The sequence below is a fragment of the Plecotus auritus genome (genome assembly GCF_963455305.1).
Source record: "Plecotus auritus genome assembly, chromosome: 5".
In the NCBI taxonomy this organism is placed as follows: Eukaryota; Metazoa; Chordata; class Mammalia; order Chiroptera; family Vespertilionidae; genus Plecotus; species Plecotus auritus.
The window spans coordinates 147,374,462-147,380,881 of record NC_137776.1 but is presented as its reverse complement, the minus strand read 5'-3'; positions in this window follow the sequence as shown (position 1 = coordinate 147,380,881).

Genomic DNA, 6,420 nt, shown 5'->3' with positions numbered 1-6,420 from the left:
AGTGTTTGGAGGAGACTTTATTGTTTAGCTAACAAACCTCTTGCCTTACAATAGAAAATAAAGTTCTCTTTCCCTTATCCACCTCTCTTTAAAAAAGAGGACGTGATTTAAAGAATTATATCCTACCTCTTTTATATAACTAGCATCCTGAAAAGCAAAATAAGGTGTTTGAAAACACATGTAAAGAGGTTACAAGTACAGCTTTAAACTCAAGCAGAGTTAAGTTCAATGGTGAGTTTTGTCATATACGACCTTTGTGATTTAGGGTAGTTGCTACTCTTCTAGATTCTTATTCTCTCACCTGTAAAGTGGGGTTATTCACACCTATGTCACTGAGAGGATTCAATAAAATGAAGTCTATAGACACTTAGCAAAGTCCTTGGCTTATTGTGAATGCCCAGTATCAACTGGATGTTGTTTTTTGTTTGTTTAAATATATTTTTATTGATTTCAGAGAGGAAGGGGGAGAGAGATAGAAATATCAATGACGAGAGAGAATCATTGATCATCTGTCTCCTGCATGCTCCCAACCTGGGATTGAGCCCGCAACCCGGGCATGTGCCCTTGACAGGAATCAAACCCCAGGCCCTTCAGTCCACAGTCCAATGCTCTATCCACTGTGCCAAACTGGCTAGGGCTCAACTGGTTGTTTTTGAGATGAGGGTGATGGTTATGGTCACAGCCCACTAGCTGAGAGGGAATGATGTCTTAATCTCCTTCTTCCTCATCACAGTACCACCCACAGAATGCATATACAATAAACACTTGCTGAATTGAGTAGAAACAGTGGGCACAGTTAATTAAGTCTTTCAACAAGTATGGTAGGCACCCAGGTCCCACAGAATATCTTAAATTCAGGAGACAAAACTGTGAAGAAGAAAAACTGATTAAACTCCCTGTTTAGTGTTGAAAGACAGATAATCAATAAGTAAATAATTTCAGATGATGATATAGCAATATGAACTATTAAATATTAAAGAGAATTATGGAGTAGAGAATAACCTGGGGTGAGGAGCAACTTTTTATAGGATCATTAATAAAATCACTTCTGAAGAAGTGGTATTAAATCTGAGAATTGGATGATAAAAAAAAAAAAAAAAGTGTTAACGGCGAGAAGATCTAAGAAGAGTGTCCTGGGCAGCAAGTATAGAACTCCAACATCAGGTATAAGCTTTTGGTATTTGAAGAACAGAAAAGAAGCCAGTATGGCTAAAGCCTAGTGAGCACGTGGGAGAGTGTATATGTGGGGTTGGGGGAGAGTAAAACAGGGACAGAGACTAGGGAAAGCTAGCGTAGTGTGAATTTTATTCTAATTGTGACAGGAAGGCACCAGAAAGTTTTAAATAGCTTCTCAGAAGAGATGCCTGCTTGGTGTGTGATTATGTGATGGAGCAAATGAGGTTATTCTGGTTCCTATATAATTGTTTCATGCTAATACAGCAAGGAAGATTGTCGAAGCAACCAGGTTGATATTTACAGTTGTTGTATCCAAGAAATGTATTTCCTCAGAAAAAAAATCAGGACTTGCTTTTAACTTCAGAGAATAGAAAATTAGAGCAATTAGATCAAAACCTATCAATTCATTCAACAAAAGAAGGCTTTGAATCCCTTCTCAATTAGAAAAGTTAAAAATCTTACATCGGTAAGAGACCATTTTTTCTCTTTGTATTAGAATTCAAACTCCATGTTAACTAGGAGGGATTCACATCCTAATCTCCAGGAAGTAACATTTTATGAGGATTCATCTAAACCTTCATAACTCAAGCTTCATTCACTCTAAAGTGTAAATGACTGATAATAGTGAACAGCCAGTAGAGTAGGCAGAGGAAATTCAGGAATAACATCAACAAAAGCCATTTTTTAAATAACTAATCCTTAAGATGTTCTGTTATGTCAGCATATAAAATCTTGCCCTCTAGCTCATGCAATCTAAGGGGAGAAACATATGGTTCACATAAATGACATGCCAGGTGAAAGGTATAAGCGATATATACAAAGGAATAGTAGCACAACAGAAGCTGATCTAAAGCAGAGTTTCTCAGCCTCAGCACTACTGACATTTGAGGCCAGATGATTCTTTATTGTGGGGGAATATCCTGTGTATTATGTTTAACACCATACCTGGCCAGTAGCACCACCAACTTATGACAATCAAGAATTTCTCCAGACATTGCCAAATGTTTCCCATGGAGCAAGATCTAAAGTATCTTTAAAACACACACATACACACACACACACACACACACACACACACACACACACACACTTAACTGGAGAATTAGAGTATATATTTAAAATAGAGAAAAAGATTTCAGACAGGAAAAAAAATCATATGGCAAAGCTTGAAGGCATAATACAACAATGAGGCTAGACACAGGGGTGGGCAAACTTTTTGACTCGAGGGCCACAATGGGTTCTTAAACTGGACCGGAGGGCCAGAACAAAAGCATGGATGGAGTGTTTGTGTGAACTAATATAAATTCAAAATAAAGGAGCGGAGGGGAGAGCAAGAGAACCCTCCGCTCTTTCGGTTCCACAGGCCGGATAGAACAGCCGAACGGGCCGTAGTTTGCCCACGGCTGGAAGAGCAAGGGTGTGAAGAGGGGTGTGGAGGGATGAAGCTGGGAGACTGTTTACTACGCCAGACTGAAAATGTGAACTTTAATGTCTAAACAATAGGGAGCCATTGAAGGATTTCTGAGTAGGACAGTGATTTATTCAAATTTGCATTTTGGAAGCATTTCTTTGGTGACTATATGGATAACAGAATAAGGGTAGAGGAAATGCAATGAATGGAACCCCGTTATCTATTTGCCATCTTCGTCACCAAATAATAAGGATTGGCATGAGGGTCCACAGTAAGGTGAGAGATAATTAAAGGGAATTGGTGTAATTTAGTGATTAAGTGAACATGGAAAGCAAGGAAAAGGAAGAGTGATAGAATTGCAGGTTGCAAGTTCAAAACAATGGGAAAATGGAGCAGGCTGAGAAATATGTCCTACTTTGGCTATGTGAATTTTGAGCTGTCTGTGGAACATCCAGGTCAAGATGTGTAGTAGCCCGGTGCTCAGGAAAGAGATCTGGGCTAGATCTGCTTGAGACTCTCCACAATAGACAACAGTTGACATGCCTATGAGTTGCATCATGAAGGGGGTGTGTCCCACATTTGGCATGGGCTGGGGTCTCACCCTCGGAGTGGGTTATAGAGTCTGGGTGGCAATGAAGATCCTGGCAATATTATAAATGAGAGGGAGAAAAATTAAAAGACTAAGGAAAAGAGGGGAAAATTACCCAGGTTCAAATTATTGCTAATCATTCTTGGCTGTTACTCTTTAAAAAGAAAAAAGGACTCAAGGAGGAGAATTGTTCACCAGCAGTCACCTCCACTGCCACTGTGATGCCTGGTGACACGTAATTAGAAAATAAATGACAGATTAGTTTAATAATATTCATTAGTAACTAATGAAACTGACAGTGTTTCCTATTGAAAGCAGGTTGGGCTGTTAGTTGATTTTAAGCAAATTATGCTCCTCCCCTCCTGCCTCCCTCTTCACTCTCCCCTCCCCTAACTGCCTTTCAGCTGGGGGAGTGGAGGTAAGGGGAGGGATTGCAAATGGCTCATAAAAAAAGGGCACAAAGGATGAGGTGATTGAGGGGACAAAGAGAACAAGAGGAGACAAATCAGAATGGGAAAGAAAAAGCTCCTGAGGTCAAGGAAGGAGAGAAATGAAGGAAGAGAGTGAGTGTAACCTTCCCCCCACCCCACCCCAGCTATCTTTAAACATTTAACTGCTGTCAAAAACACAAAATTCCCATTTGCCTCAGGGAGAAAATGGTTAACAGAAGAAAAAAAAATCAGTGCTTCCTCTCAGGCATTGTTGTTCTTTTCTTTTTCCTTAAAAAAAAGAAAAGTTATCCTAAGTAAGAATTTTAACGATATGCAGAAATCATAGCTGTCTTGCTGAATTGCTGTAGGACTGACCCCCTTGACAGTTCTTAAATTATTCAGCTATCAAGGGCCTGCTAAACATTAAATTAAGCATCCTCTCCCCCCTGTCCTAAACCATTAAGTTATGCAAATGCACAGATAATGTGGCATATGACAACTGGAGGCATTAATCACGCAGCCCTGTCTCTGGGCTGTTGTTATGTAGAAACTGCATCTGCCAACAGACCGAACAGCCACAATTAGATCTCACTTAATGGAATGAGGAGACTGCCTAGCCCTCCACATTCGTGTTAGGTTGTAGACCAGGGAGTGAATAAGGCACTGGGGAGATGAGCCTGCTCTCCATCTCTCTCTCCCTCTCTCTCTCTTTTTAATACCTGCTCCTCCAATTGAAATGAAAAATCACCTGTAATTGTTATCATTTGCAAACAAAACCTGTCAGAAGACAAACCTGCTGTTTACAATGGGTGTTTTTGTTGTTCCTTGGGGGGAATTTCCTTCATTCTTGTGTGTGTGTGTGTGTGTGTGTGTGTGTGTGTTCATTCTTGTGTGTGTGTGTGTGTGTGTGTGTGTGTGTGTGTGTGTGTGTGTGTGTAACAAATTCTCTGTCTTTGAGGGGAGGCTGGAGCTTGGGAGTGGGAAGAAGCAAACAACCTCCAAATTGCTCTTGAAGATGCCTGACCCAGCCAGGCGGTTTGCTGGCACACTCTGCTGTGGGCTGCTTGGCTCCCACCAGCACCAATCATCCAAGAAAGAGGCGGGCAGAGAGTGAGCCATCTTCTACCAGTCTCTCCCTCTTCTCCCAGCAAGTAGTAGATGATATAGACAGGGAGACATCCATCCCCTCATCTTCCCAAGAATTTTCCTATCGCTTCTTCATGATTTAACACTCAATTTATAGCTTATGTATTTTTTTTTTAAATCCAAGTACATAGTTAAGCATTTTTACCGTGGTCAATTATTTTGTTATTTTTAGTTTTACTCTTAGGACATGAGGACAACACAACTGGCTTTGTAGGAATCTATGTATCTGACTTGCTAACAGTTGCCATCTATAGACTTCAGTTGGCATATTATTTTATACAAAAACATTGACTTCCAACTGGTTTCTCAAGAATCTATGGTTCCACAGTCCTGGGTAGAGAGGAGGCCCAATGTGGGAAAGATTCATGATCACCACCCTCCCCACCACCACCCCACACACAGCAAGAGCATCACTTTCAACTGTTTCATATGCTGAGCTTTTGTGTTAAGAAAAAAAAGTTATTCTGTTCCCCCAGCACCACCAGCACCCCACCCCAAGAAACATTTTCTGGAATTAATATTACATGGAAAGTGGCTTTAAAAAAAAACTGCTCTCCAGAGTTAACTGTCTCTTCATTTCTTTGGATTCAGTGAGATCCATTCATAATAAACAGATCTCATTAAAATCATCATTTTTTTTTTATTTACTCCAGGGCTTGATTCCTGGACTTGCCCTTTATTGGCTGCATGACCTTAAGCAGGTGCCTCAATCCCTCTAAGATTCAGTTTTTCATCCATTAGATGGGGATAGTAATGCCAGATGGTGGGCACCATTTAGCACTGGTGGGTCTTGATCTGGCATCTAGAAGGGTTCTGGAATCTGGAGAAGGGCTGTGCATAAATTAAGAGTCCAGAGATGAAACATAATTTGGAAAGGCATATAGGGGGGCAGAGGATCCTGGCTAAAGAAACCAAGTTTTCCTTGTCTCAGGATCCCTTGCTTTTTATTAACACAAATTGTCCTAAGGCAAGGTGGCAAGGTGGAGATATACACAAAGGGTAGGGTTTCGTACAGAAGCATTGTCAGATTGGGGAATTACCTCTGACTGTTCAGGTGTTTGACCAACAGGAGGCAATAACATGTAGATTAAGATGTCCTTAGCTGTCTGGCAGTAAACAATCAATTTAATGCATCCTTTTCAGGTTTGGGGAAATGCCTTTAGCCATTCCCAACAGGCGATAACATATGTGACTCTGCCCTTGTTGAGTCCCCAAGTTTCATCAACCTTTTGATGAAACTCTTGCAATTATGACATGCTGGAATTGGCTTCTGGCAGGATAGTACCTTCCTCCCAAGGATGTCAGAAGAATCCAATAAGAACCAATGTAAAATGCCTAGCACAGTACTTGCTACCTAGCTGGTGTTTAATAAAAATATTTCTTTACCAAATATATCAAACCCTTAGCAAAGAAGTAGTTATACATTTCTAACCCCCACAATGCTGGCACCGTGCTGGGTCCATCATAGACTTTACACAAATATTTGCTAAATGCAGGAAGGAAGGAATCATCAATGCCCAGCTAGACCCACATTCCTTGGCCACACAAATCCAGGGTAGACCATCCATGACAGTGTGACAGATCATAAATGAAGAATTCTGGAGCTTACAACACACTGTCTTACAATGAGAATTTTCATCAAATCCACCCACAATATATAGCTCTGT